The 14504-nt window shown below is 48.5% G+C and overlaps 1 protein-coding gene and 1 pseudogene across 3 annotated transcripts in view; one reads left to right on the top strand and one right to left on the bottom strand.

The window, feature by feature from the left end:
• MAP3K13 (mitogen-activated protein kinase kinase kinase 13) overlaps positions 1 to 14504 on the bottom strand; it is a 191839-nt gene that overhangs the window by 104562 nt on the left and 72773 nt on the right. For all 3 annotated transcript variants that reach the window (XM_027875296.1, XM_027875295.1, XM_027875299.1), the window contains exon 2: positions 6136 to 6271. The gene's annotated coding sequence lies outside the window, so the exon portion shown is untranslated. The remainder of the gene's footprint in view (positions 1 to 6135; positions 6272 to 14504) is intronic.
• On the top strand, positions 11247 to 13778 carry LOC114052654 (annotated as a pseudogene).

Below are 14504 nucleotides of genomic sequence, written 5' to 3'. Positions count from 1 at the left end.
TTCAGTTTCCTCATCTGCAAAATGAGGGGATTGAAGCAGGTGACCTGAAAGGTCCCTCCCCACTCTGCCTCTGGGATCCTGTGACCTAATGAACTCTGCCTAGCAGGGATTCTGGACTTTGAGAGACTAGTAACGTTCTTCATTCAGGGGCCACCTAAGCATCCCTGTTGGGGATAGAACAGCAAGTGGTTTCTTGAAGAAGTAGCAATGTAAACAAACATTAAGAGGTAAGGCGAAAAATTAGATTTCACAGCCAAACACATTCCAATTTGTTCTCCTCCTGAAAATAGAGCTCACCCTCCTGGAGGGTCACTTTATGGGCTCAGATAATCATATTTCTTTCTTTTCATGGGCTCATAGACCTCAGCCTAGAAGGGACCTTGGGGCCATCTGTTCTAGCCCCTCATTTTACAGATAAGGAAACTGAGGTCCTAAGAGGTGATATAACTTGGCCAAGGTCACAAAGCTGGACCCCACATGTCCTCAGACTCCTCTGGTTGGGCATCTTCTCTCCAGTATGACGAGGACAGAGGTGTCTTTTCTGAGATGGGGATGGGGCTGAGGGAACTCCCAGAGGAGTACTCTCCTCCAATCAGTGAGGGGCAGCACCTTCTCATTGACTCACGTAGGTCACATGGCCAGTCGGGGTCAGCAGCGGGATCTGAACCCTCCCATGTCTCGCTGGTTTTGAGGCCAAACTCTATTCTTACACGATCTGACTCATCTCTTTCCCTGCTCCAATTTTTATTGCTCAAGGTGAGTTCCAGTCACGCTGACCTTCCCACCAAAAAGCTCCTCCCATCCGGGCCAAATTCGTCTTGGCACTTCTGGGGGAAAACCTGGAAGTTTCCCTAAAAGGTTTGGTTCCGTTTTGATCTAAATGAGACATTGCCATCTGCTGCCACCTGCTGCAAGCTGGGTAATCTAATGAGAACAGCCTGATGATAGAATGAAATACAGGAAGGTTAACAGATCTCCGGACCTCGTTCACTGGTAAAAGGAGGCCCAGAAGCAGCTCTTCTCAAGGCCTCACTGCTGGCCTCCTTCCCGATGCCTCTCCAAAAGCTTCACCTCGGAGCTTGAGGAAGGCTCTCATGGACTGGCAGAGCTGAAAAAGGCCGAATGGCACAGCCACAGTCTGTTCACTGGGAGGGGTGTATGGAGGGGTGTATGAAGGGGTGTACGGTGTGCTTAAGGCTCATGTGTAAAAACAGGCCAGCCAGTGCAGAAAAACTCCATTCCAGACCGCTTTAAAGTGGAAGCTGACCTCCAAAGCCCTCAGATCAAGCCAAAAATCCGAGGCTTCAAAAAACTATCCCAGTCATAAACTGTTTTGTTTCAATTCAAAGAAAGCAATCGTTTGGTTAATTCGAAGAAGAACCGAATCAAACTTCTCTACTCTTAGAGCAGGTCCCCCAGCCCAGTTTGCAGACTGGCTGGCCCATCAGCAAAGAGACCAATTCAATTTCGGTCAACACTCCTCATTTGGAAAAGCAAAGTGCTGTCATGGAAGGAGCAAGGCCCTGTTTTCAAAAGAACTGGGATCCACTCCCAGCTCTCTCCCCTCCTCAGGCCAGTCCTCCTCTGCAGAAAGGAGACAATGCCACTTCCACCACCTGCCTCATGGGTCATTTGGAGTCAGGACCTGCGATTTCATTGGCATGGGGGACTCCCAGATGAGGAAAATCCCTCCACTAATGCAGATGCTCAGCTGCCAGGGACCCTGAGAGTGGAAGTGACTCACCTCTGGTTCTGTGGCCAGTGGGAATCTGAGGCAGGACTGTCATGAAAAAAATTATTTATTTTTCAGTTATAATAAAATGCCATCTAGCTTCGAGTGATTGCTACTAATGATTAAGGGAACTTTTTTTTTTTTTTTTTTTACAAAATCTCTGGGTATGATGTCAGTAATTTCCCTTCAATACTTTCTTGCCTTTTGGTCAAAACAAGAACAAACATGACACTTGCAGTCAGTTACTCCAAACAAGGTGACCTGTTTACCCAATGTGGACCAGGTGTCAGAAACTGTACTAGGCATGAGAGAAGGGGTCCTGCCCTCAAGGAGTTTACATTCTAGGTAGGGAGAAACACGAGCAGGAAATTAGAGTATAATAAATAAAAGTAAGAAAAAGAAAGAATGAATGAAAGGAAGGAAGACAAAAGGAGAGAAAGAAAGAAAGGAAGGAAGGAAGGAAGGAAGGAAGGAAGGAAAGAAAAGAAAAGAAAAGAAGAAAGACTGGAGTACATGTCTCCAAGCCCTCGTTATGGTATGCAGGTGACCTCACGTTCAAAGTGCAATCTCCAGAGGCAGACGAAAGGTTGTTGGACTGGCCCCTGAGATGTTTCTGTCACTGAAGGACCCGAGAACAGGAAGTGTCCTCACCGCAGGGTTGGCCATGAGGGGAGAAACAAGAAAGACCACCTCCTGTGCTAGGCAAGGCTGGAGGAAGGCCACATGCTCATAAAATCAGAGATGTCTGAGGAAAGTAGTGACAGGGCATGCCCAGGAGGAAGATGCCACCTGCGTCTAGAGTCTTCATGGAAGAGGTGGCCCATGGACTGGGCCCTGAACAGTCAGCACGGGGGATAGGGCACTCCGATGCAGGGGACAGTGAAGGTGTTGAGTCGTGGGAGGGAGCAGCGTCCCACTTGGCAAGACTGTAGTGGACATGAAGGGGAATGATGAATTCTAGACATGTGGGCTTCACATTCTGGTATCTCTGCGTCTAGGGTCCGCCTCTGCCAATCCATCTTTCATAAAGTTACAAAAATAATCTTCCTAAAGCACAGGTCTGACCACGAACCCTTCAATCAATCAACCCCCAAGCATTTATTAAGTGCCTACTATGTGCCTTGCACTGTGCTGGGTCCCAGGGATATGAAGACAAAAGTGAAAGGGTCCTGCTCTCAGTAAGCTTGCACTCTATCAATGAATCAGCAGCCATTCATGAAGTGCCTACTATAAGCCAGGCTCTGCTCTCCTTCGAGGGGCTCCCTATCCATCCAGGATAAAATGCAGACCGCTCAGCCTGACATTGCAAGCCATTTACAATATGGCTCCCAATTACATTTTAATCGATCAATCAATGGGCATTTATGAGGCACCTACTGTGTGTCAGGCACTGGAACGATGCGTCTGTGCTCTCAAGGACACTGCATTCCATATATCACATTCTCCTCCTTCATGCACCCTCTGCTGCAGCCGAACAGGCCTCCTCACCATTCCCTGATCCTGGAATCCCATTTCCTAGCCCCATGCCTTAGGACAGACTGCTCCCATGCCTGGAAGACACTCCTTTCTCACCTCTGCCTCTTTGGACTCTTAGCCTCCTTCAAGGCTCAACATAAAGGCCACCTCCTCCAGGAAGCCCTTCCTGATCCTGCCAGTTGTTGACACTTGCTCCTCCTTCAAATGATCCCCAAGAGACTGTAAGCTCCTTGAGGGCAAGAACGCTTTTCTCTTTTTTCCTTTGTCTCTCCAGCACCTAGTAGAGAGCCTTGTAGAGAAGATAATAAATGCAATCTGAGTTGAATCTAAGACACCATCCCCATCCTAAAGGAACTCACTATTTACTGGGAAAAGCCAAAGTTCACACGTGAAGAGAACATACAGACACTGAGAGAACCCCTGAACGTGCGTCACATGGAAATGTAATTGGTGCTTCGCCTTGACTCTCTGCCATCCAAGACAATGAGGCACCTGTTCATTTACAAGGCTCCATCCCACTATATGTTTAATAATAAGTTAGCGTAGACATAGCCCCATAAGTTTAGCAAAGCACTTTTACAAATACCATCTCCTCCTTCAATTCTCACAACAACCATGGGAGGTAGGTGCTGTTATCCTACACTGTTTATAGAGGAGGAAACAGACTGAGAGAAGTCAAGGGACTCTGACAGGGTCCCACAGGTAGTGAGTGTCTGAGGTGGGATCAGAACTTGGGCCTTCCTGACCTGCACTCTATCCACTATTAACCTTCAATAGCTAACTAAGCATCCCAGGAATCTGTCATTCGCTCCCTAGAAATCCTATGGGACTTGAAAGAGTTATCAAGGATTCCTTAAATAAAAAGCCTTGTGATGGCTACACGGCCAAGACAGAAGATTCAGTGGGACTGGCTCCCCTTGGAAAAAAACCGAGGATGGGCCTAGCCCGTGGCAGCCAAACTGGCCCCCCAAGCCTGCTGAACCCCGAGTAGGGGAAAGAGGTGTTCCTTCAGGAGCCCTCCAAAAAAGCGGGCTCCATTCTCCCAGGGTGTCAGGCACTCACCAGACAGGAGGCCTGAGTAGATGATCTGCTAGTAAGACCGAAGGAAGGATGGTTCTGCCGTCCTGCTCCCAACTTGACAAGCCTTTTTATTATATGGAGGATTGGAGAAGGGGATTTAATATGATTTTACATGACCATTAAAACAGACTCTGATAGGAAGAATTCAAAGAAATAGGAAAGTGAAGAGATGCAAGGCAGAGAAAAAAGTGGAGGTCAGAGAGCAATATACCAGTGGACAATAACCATGGGGTGAAAAACAAATTCATATTCTATGCATGGTGGTAAAGAAGGTCTGGCAGTCAGTCAGCATTGATTAAGCACCTACTATGTGCCTGGCACTGTGCTAAGGACTGAGGATACAAAGAAAGGCAAAAGACAGCCCTTGCCTCTAATGAGGGAGACAATGAGCAAATGAGCTCTAGATAAGATAAATGGAAGGTTAACCAACAGAGGGAAGGCCATGGCATTAAGGGGAATTGGGAAAAGCTTCCTGTAGAAGATGAAATTTTAGCTGGGACTTAAAGGAAGCCAGGAGGCAGAGACGAAGAGGGTGGGTGTTCTAGGCATGGGGGACAGCCAGAGCCAATGCCCAGAGTCAGGAGATGGAGCATCTCGTTTGAGGAACAGCCAGGAGGCCATTGTCACTGGAAGAACATGTAGGGGGTGGGGGCGGGGGAAGAAGGTGTAAGAAGACTGGAAATAGAGGTGGGTACAGGTTATAAAGGGCTTTGGATGCCAGACAGAGGATTCTGGGTTTGGTTCTGAAGTTTGTTGAATGGACGAGGAGGTGACATGGTCAGACCTATGTTTTAGGAAGTTAATTTGACAGCTGTGTTGAGGATGGACTGGACTGGGGAGAGCCTTGAGATAAGGAGACCATTGCCATAGTCTAGATGTGAAGTGATGAGAGCCAATACCAGGGTGGGGGCAGCGTCAGAGGAGAGGAGGAGGGAACAACGGGCCTGGCCCACTGCCTGGCTATGGGGCTGACAGGGGGACACCCCACACTCTCTCTGCTGGTTCAACTCTGCCCTCTCTGACCACTTCTGTCTTCTTTGCGGGATCTTCCCACTTAAGGTGGGCTCAGTCTTGGGCCCTCTTCTCTGTGTCCTTCCCAAGGAGTCTGGCCACAAAAGGAGGAGAGCTGTGAGATGACAGTTAGTGGGATGGCTGGATCAAGTGAAGATAGGAGAAAGGGGTGGGGTTAATGTTCAGTAAACAACAGAAGTTACAGCTGTATGTAATCATTGACAGGTTTTGGCTTCGCTCATTGGTTGGTTGCACTGAACATCCTAGTTTTTCTTTTTTTTTTTTTTTGGCGAGGCAATCGGGATTAAGTGACTTGCCCAGGGTCACACAGCTAGTGAGTATCATGTGTCTGAGACCGCATTTGAAGTCAGGTCCTCCTGACTCCAGGGCCGATGTTCTATCCAGTGGGCCACCTAGCTGCTCCCCTAGTTTTCCTTAGAGTCTTGTTTGTATGTAGATACAACACTGGACCTGGCGTGAGGAACATCTGACTGAGTTTAAATCTGGCCTCAGTCATTTACTGGTTGTATGACCCTGGGCAAGTCATATGACCTCCAGCTGCCTCAGTTTCTTCATTTGTACAACAGGGATAATAACAGGCCCTAGGTCTTCAGGGTTGTTCTGAGGATTAAATGGGATATTTGTAAAGCACTTTGCAAAGCTTAAATCATTACATAAGTGCTGCTTATTATTATTATTATTGCTGCCATTGTAAATATTAAATGAATACCTGTACATGTCAATGGAAGTCCAAATAAAATTTACATTTAAAATAAAGACTTTTAAAAAACTTTAAATTTTAAAATTAAGAGTGTAATAGAAATACTAAAAGGCACCTGATCTCATTGCTTCCACCAACAGGGAGAGCCCATATCCTTCAATGTCATCTTCCGCATGTTTCTCCATCAGGTCAGGCAAATGGAGCCGCTTTCCTGCAGTTACACATGAAGGTCCCCAGGAGGAGTTTTCTCTCTGAAACCACCAAGAAGAAAAAGACATGAACAAAGCAGCCACCTGCCTAATGGTCCCAAGCAGCCAGGGCCACCTTCTCTGAAAAGAGTTGGGTTGTTATGGCTACAAAAGGTAAAAACAGGGGGCAGCTGGGTGGCGCAATGGATAGAGCACCGGCCCTGACGTCAGGAGGACCTGAGTTCAAATCTGGCCTCAGACCAAACACTTGACACTTACTAGCTGTGTGACCCTGGGCAAGTCACTTAACCCCAACTGCCAAAAAAAAGAGGTAAAAACAAAATCTGATTTCCTAAAAACAAAATGCCAGGAAACATCCTCCTCTGATTCTGCGTGTCAGCGTTAAGAGTCACCTTCATATTCATGGTACAAGATGCTAGGGAGGGTGGAAAGCACATTGCCTCCAATTTTTGGTATGAATCAGCGACACGGGTCATTTATAAGAGACACTTATCAGGTGTAAGGCTCTCTGAAGATACAGATGGAGAAGTAGAGACAAAGACCCTACTTTCGAAGAGTTTATATTTGGTAAGCAATGGTAAGGGGTCCCCTGAACTTGTCTTTTTGGGTTGCCATATTTTCCAGAAACACTGGACCCAGAGCATGCAGGAAGCCCTGAATGTGGCAAGAACAAAGTGCCTCCCCCCACTCCCCACCCAGCTGACAAATGTGTTGTTCATATCCCAGGCTGGACTCCTCGTATGTCTTTGGGAGTCAGGACAGGTGCCCCTCAGTCTGCCTAGGCTGAGAAACTGCTTTGCAGCTGGGACCCTTGGAGATAAAGAGACCATTCTGTCTTCATGGTCTAGCTCAGTTCCCAAAGGTCTCCCCTTCGGGACGGGTTTTGTCCTTTTGCCACGTTACTGCCCCTTTCCCCCTCCCATGCCACACCCCTTTAGGTGGAGATTCCGGGCATCTCCTCCTTTCATCCTGCTGTTATAAAAATGCAAACTTCTGTATGGATTGTGAACTCTTTGGGTTCCACGTGCATGTTCATTTCTCTTACAATAAACCTAGTTTTCCACAATTGCACATGTATAACTTATATTAGATTGCTTGCCATCTTAGGGAGGGTGGAGGAAAAATATGGAACTCAAAATTTTATAAAAAATGAATAGTGAGGGGGCAGCTAGATGGCACAGTGGATAGAGTACCAGCCCTGAAGTCAGGAGGACCCAAGTTCAAATCCGGCCTTAGACCAAACACTTGACGCTTACTAGCTGTGTGACCCTGGGCAAGTCACTTAATCCCAATTGCCAAAAACAAACAAACAAACAAAAAAAACCAAAAAACAAGAATAGTGAAAACTATCTTTACATGTAATTGGAAAAAATAAAATAACTATTAAAAAAAAGCCTAGTTTTCAAGTAGGTTTCGTGAAGTCATGATTGCCTGTTGACACATTCCATTAGGGTCTGACAGCTTTTACATATATATACATATACAGCATCAGCCCCAACATTCACAACAACTTTCACCGAGGATGTCATGGTTTACAAAGTGTTTCTTATACTTGGCCTCTCTTTGCCTCACCACAACCATGAGGTGGGTGGGTGAGATTCATCTTTAAAATGAGGAGTTGGAAATTATGACCTGCTCACAGTCACACAGCAAGTGTTGGAGGCAAAATGGGAACTGAGGTCTGATCTCTGAATCCAGGGGATCTTCTAGCACATGGCCTCTCCAGCATTCTGAGTTCTCTTACAGAAGCCTAAGTCTCAATATATTGTCAGAGAAGCTACGTGGCATGGAGGGAAGTGAGTTGGACCTTGGAGCCCGGGGAGACTTGAATCCCCTCTCACTTTTGTTAGCTGAGTGACTGGCTAACTCTGATCACTGAACCTCAGTTTTGCCACCTATAAATGGGGATAATAATAACTCTATTATTGCTTTCTAGGGTGGCTGTGAGCCTCAAATGAAATAAGGAAAGTAAGTTGCTTTGTAAACTTAGAGCATTTGATCAATGGCAATTATCATTAAACAAATAGATGGGAATCTGCCAGCTTATGGAGGCTTGCACTTAATCAATTCAGAATTGAAATTCTGTGTTCACATTGTGTGGGAACATGGCAGCAGGATTTCTTAAACGACACTCATTCTATAAGTCAAAAATCACTCGCTGATCTTCAGATGCGTGGGGACAGCAAATTAAAACAGGGCTTCAGACTAGCCTTGCCACAATTAATCTGGTTGAACTAGAAGAAAGTCTGAAAGTTAATGGAAAGCCGGCTAGAAGCAGAGCGAGGAAGGCTCCTATCTCTCTGCCGTCTCCTTGTTGTCTTCCTGGTGTCATGGCCCTTGGGGAGAACAAAGGATAAACCACAACCACCATGGGCAGAACTAGCGCCATCACAGGAGGGCTGGAGCCTGCTGATTCTGCCACTGGAGGAGAAGCCAGGCCCTGGTATAGGCCTTTCTCCCCCCACTTCCTATGCTCCCCATGCCTCGCTGTGTTTTTGGATCTGGAACTAAGATGCTGGGTCTTCACTCCTGCCCTACATCAAACAGGAGCTATAACTTAACTGGAAAAAATTACATAAGGGGCCATTCTGCCCAAGACTGGCAGAAACAACTGCGCTGGACTGGGCATTGGGTCTTCACTGTTCACAGTAGCAGAGCACAGTGGTCATGACAACTGAAAAATCACTGTTAATCCCCAGCCTTGCCTCGCCTGAGTATTTCCATTCTTCTTCCATCAAACAGTTCCTCAGGGTTGCCAGCAAAGAGCAAAAGTAATCTCAGTTTTCCTATAGCTCCATCTTCCCCTGGTCCCCCTTGATGGAAGTGCTCATGGATAAGGGGCCTGGAAAATGGGCCAACCAGGGAAGCAGCCCTCTAAATAATAAAGAGGTGGCCTTAGAGATGCATGTCAGAGCATCCTTAGGTAAGGACAGGTCTTACCAAAACTGAGCAAAGCGGCACTTGCCTATGCTGTGAGAACCAAAAGTCTCTGAGAGGGCCCTTGACCTGCCAATATTGCCTTGCTCAGCACTGCCTGAAAGTCCACCATTATGCATTCATGTGAGCTGAGAGGGGTGCTTTTAAGGGTCAAATACCTCTGGGAGGTTTAGGTAGCACGCCAAGTTAGCTGGGGGTTATTCAGTCCTTAGTATGAATTCTTTTCTTTTTAAGTCACATACTTAGAGCATATATGGAGTAGTAGAACCTCGAAGTACAAATCCCTTTCTCTACCATCACCAACAAAATGGCTTCTGTTTGAACATCTCTAGTGATGGGCAACTCACTACCTAACAAAGCAGTCTATTCCATTTTTCAGTTCTACTTGTTAGAAAGTCTTCCTTATACTGAGAAGAAACCTGTTTCCCTGTACCTACCATCTATGTTTTTAATTCTACCTTTTGGAGCCACAAAGACTAACCTTAAGTCCCTGCCTACCTGAAGGCTTTCAAATATTCAAAGCCAGCTAGCCGTGTCTCCCCAAGTCTCCCCTTCTTTATATCTCTTCTCTTTAGTGTTTCCTCTCTTTGGGTTAATTAGCCTCTGTTCCTTTAGCCAGCAGAAGCCACAGTTTTGAATCTGCTGGCCATCCTGGCCATCCTGGCCATCCAACGCATCCATGGAACGTCCACTGAGTTCCAGCTCATCGACCTGTCTCCCAGAACAAAACACAAACTTACAGAAGTGCAGAGACTGGCCTAGGGCCTCCCTGCTCCTCTGGGCCCGTCACAGGAGTGTGGACACCTCTAGTTGCTCAGGCCCAGTCTTTCTTGTGCATCATTTCCTAGCCCAGCCCTCCTTTGATCTGGTGCCCTCCTCCCTGCTGCTAGACCCCTTCTCTGCAATCCTTTAGCCTTGGAAACCCTCCCACTTCCTCAGTGGAGGGGTCTCTCCTTTGCCTGTGACCTCTGAGGTGGTAAGTCAACCAGATCTGCCTAAGCCAGACCCCTTTCCCATCCCTATAGAACATCGGGAATGACTCTTACACCTGAACAGACCTGCTCCTCAAAGTGCTCTAGGTGTCCTGAAGCACTGACCCAAGCATCTTAGACCATTATGGAGTCCCTCTTCCTGCCATGGCCCAAGGCAGGTTTCCCTGGAGAGACCCTTTGGTTGCATCTCTTCCCAGTCTGGCTTAGGAAGCAGCAGGGCTGGCCCTGTTTGGAGGGGCTGATCCCCAACCCAATTGTGTGGGGATCAAGGGGCTGTACTAGTCTGGAGATGTCAGCATTGCCCTTAATGTGAGGGGACTGCTCCAGAACCCTTCCCACGTTGTTCCTGCCTCCCATCCCCTTGGGCATCTCCAATTAAGCCATGGATCCCTTCGGGAAACAGGCCAAATAAAAGGGCTTCTTTTAGCATTGACAAGCCTGTCTATCAGTTTCAGTAACGACCCAGGATGTCTTAGAAAGAACGAGCTTTTGGGGGTAACTGGATCACACTGTTCATTCACTGAGCTCGCCATCCGCTGAACCCGCAGAGTTCTCCTCACCCTGTAACGCACTGACCCTCCCTGGCTGGTGCTGCCTAGACACCCCGCAGGGTCCTGAGCCTCAGTCAAGTCCTTCTGGGAAGAGTGTCCATAGGTTGTACTGAAGGAGTTTACCTGTGGAGAGAAAGCCAAACAAAGACACCGGTAGGCAAACGGCGTCAGAATTCCTGAAGGGATCGTCATAGATCTCAACAGAGCCTAAGAACTGTATCCAATCGATCCCACGAGTATTTACTGAGGTGCTACTACATACACGAGGGAAGGTGACAGCAGCCAGCCAGGCAGAAGAGGGTGGGGGATGCTGGTGCTGATGCTGCTGCCCACCTCACAGGGCTGCTGGGTGGAAAGCCCTTTGTGAGGTCACTGCAGGAGGGGGAGGGGATGAGGGTCTGGAGGCTCAGGCAGAGGGGCAGGGGCTGGGCACAGCATGCCCCGCCCGGCCACATTCCCACCCCAACAGGTGGTGTTGCAGCCCTGACTGAAGGACCTCGTCCCTGGGGAGGTAGCAGACACTGTCTACTCTCTAGGATGTTCCTCCGTGACCCCTTCTTCTGGGGTGGTTTCCTCCTCCTCTGCCTGGGAAGTACTCTCAGGGAGTGCCAGGTCTTGTCTGCACTCCCTCCACTGCCAATGGGCCACCTTCCCCACGTGGAACAGTACGAAGTGGTCCAGCCTCTCCGGTTACCCATCTCAGGAGCTCTGGATGAACTCTCTTCAAGCCCGACTTTGTATCCTGAGACCATCCGCTACCTCCTAGGCCTGAGAGGCAACAACTTCACCCTCCACCTCCGCAGAAACAGGCACCTGGTCGGGTCAGGCTACACAGAGACCCACACTTTGCCCAATGGCACGGAAGTGACCGAGAAACCACAGGTTGGGCAGCACTGCTTTTACCAGGGCCATGTGGAAGGGTACAGGAATTCTGTTGCCAGCATTAGCACCTGTCTAGGGATCCGTGGCTTTTTCAAGGCTGGCTCCACCATCCATCTGATTGAGCCCCTGGACCAGCAGAAACATGGCATTCACCAAGAGAAAAATGATGGCATCCAGGCAAGACACGGCAGCCTCCAGGTGAAATATGGTAGCCCTCACGAGAGACAAGACAGCACCGACAAGAAATATGACCGTATTGACAGCGACGGGGAAAAACATGGCAGCACCCACGAGAGATATGCGATCATCCAGGGCAGACAGAGCGGCACCCATGAGAAACATGGCAGTGATCAGGAGCGACATGAGAGCATCCAAGAGAGCGCTGGCACCATGCAGGAGAGACAAGGGAGTGACCAGGGAAAACACGCCATCTACAGGCAACAAGACTTCAGGCTGCAACACAGAACGTGTGGTGTCAGCAAGGTCACCTTGCAGGGAGAACTGGAAACCATGATGGATGCCGTCTCCATCCCCAGGAACTGGCTCCCTGGCGCCATCCCAAAGGACACCCACTACGTGGAGCTCTTTGTGGTGGTGGACCACAAGGAGTACAAGAAATACAGAAGCCTCCAGATACTGCGGCAACGGGTGAGGGAGATCGTCAATCATGTTGACAGGCTTTATCAGGAGATCAATTTCCGGGTAATTCTAATTGGTTTGGAAATATGGGACAAAGGGAACAAGGCCTCCATTGACTCTGACGTGGAGTCTACCCTGTCCAGCTTTCTCAAGTGGAGGAACAGTAACCTCAGCAAGAGGAAGAAGCATGACAACGCCCAGCTGATCACGGGGGTGAGCTTTAAGGGAACCACTGGGGGCCTGGCCAGACTGGCCTCCATGTGCACAGAAAGTTCAGGGGGTGTGAGCCATGACTACAGCATAAATCCCTTTGCAGTGGCAACCACCGTGGCACATGAGATAGGCCACAACCTGGGCATGGACCACGATGAAAACATCTGGGGCTGCCAGTGTGAGAAGAACAAGAATGAGGACAGGTGCGTCATGAGCACCACGTCCAGCATGGTCTTCCCCAAGAAGTTCAGCAGCTGCAGCAAGTACAACCTGCAGAAGTTTCTCACGGGGAATATCTTCCCCTCGAGCTGCCTGAACAACTTGCCGGTCCTGGAGGAGCCGGAGGAAGGGCCGGTGTGTGGGAACAAGTTTCTGGAACGAGGAGAAGAGTGCGATTGTGGCCTTCCTGAGGAGTGCCTGAACCAGTGCTGCAACCCCAAGAATTGCCAGCTGGCCCCGGGGGCTGAGTGCGCCGAGGGGGGGTGCTGCCAGGGGTGCCAGGTGATGCCAAATGGGGAGATCTGTCGGGAGGCCCAGAACGCCTGTGACCTGGCTGAACACTGTGATGGCAAGCAGCCCAAGTGTCCAGAGAACGTGTACAAGCAGAATGGCACCCCGTGCAGGAATGGCTACTGTTACAACGGGGTCTGCCCCACCTATGAGCAGCAGTGCCAGGCACTCTGGGGCAGGGGGGCAGACGTGTCCACTGACAAATGCTACCTGCTCAAGATGCCCAAAGGCTGCACCGAAGCCTTCTATCCCTCTAGGATGGGCCTCAACAAGTGTAAATTCTTGTCCTGCTCCCGGCCTACAGCCATCCGGTCTACCAGGCATTTGTGCAGCTTCCTCCTGGATGACGAAAGGTGCGACCTCGCCATGACCAACAGTGAGAACCCTAGTCCTTTCCAGCTGGTGGCCCCAGGCACCAAGTGTGGCAGAGAGAAGGTGTGCCAACACTGGAGCTGCCAGGACCTCAGCGTTTACGGAAGCAGGAACTGTTCCAATAAGTGCCACAGCCAGGGCGTCTGTAACCACAAGCGAGAGTGCCACTGTGACCCCGGCTGGGCCCCCCCTGACTGCAAAAAGAAGCTCATCAAGGAATCACCGGGCAAAGAGAGAGTCGGTTTCTCTAAACTCCAGGTCCCGATCAAGGTCCGGCTCCAAAACTTAAAAAACAAGCGTCTGCTGGTGGGTGTGCTGGTGGCCTTGACCCTGATGGCCATGCTTGCCATCCTGGTATTTGTACTCTACAAGTGGAAAATGGGAACGAAGAAAGAGATCTCAGAGTCCCCTCCCACCGAAAGTTATGTGACGGAAAGCGTAGGGTATCCTTGAAAAGTCGCACTGGCCACGGCGCTCCTGTTGGCTTCCTAGAGAGTTGCTTGCCACCCTGCCTGATGTCCAGTAGCTCAAATTCACTTTTTTTTTTGTTATAGACAACTTGTTTTCAATATATATATATATAAAAATTAAATTTAACATGGTAATACCAACATTGTTCTGCTTCTCTGTGTGCCCTTCTAAACTTCTTTTACTCTTTTTCTGAGTCTTTTTAAAAAATGTTTCAGTTAGGGTCCTTTGTGTGTGAGGGGGAATCACTATGATGATCCCCTTCTGATAACTTGGATCCCCCACAATAAGTAACAAACAAGTATGGTCAAACAAAACAAATGTGTTGTATTGCTTGTATCTGAATATGAATTATTTTGCACGTACAATCCATCTCCTGGGAGAGTAGGAAGGCATGCTTCATCATCAGTCTTTTGGAGTCCTGACTGGTCATTGCATTGATCAGAATTCCTAATTCTTTCAAAGTTGATTTGCACTAAAATGCTGTGGACATTGCATCAACACCTCCGCTGGTTCTGATTTCTTGAATCTGTATCAGTTCATACAAGTCTTCCTATGTTTCTCTGAATCTCTTTCTCCTATCATTTCTTACAGTACAATAATATTACATTACATTTATAAACCATAATTTCCCCACCATTCCCCAATTGATGGGCTTTTCACCTTAAGTTCTTTTTTTTCCCTTCATTTCCCTTGATATTCTTGACCTTT

The sequence above is a fragment of the Vombatus ursinus genome, unplaced genomic scaffold, assembly GCF_900497805.2.
Source record: "Vombatus ursinus unplaced genomic scaffold, bare-nosed wombat genome assembly UNPS02014808.1, whole genome shotgun sequence".
Classification (NCBI taxonomy): domain Eukaryota; kingdom Metazoa; phylum Chordata; class Mammalia; order Diprotodontia; family Vombatidae; genus Vombatus; species Vombatus ursinus.
This window is presented reverse-complemented; position numbering and strand designations above follow the sequence as displayed.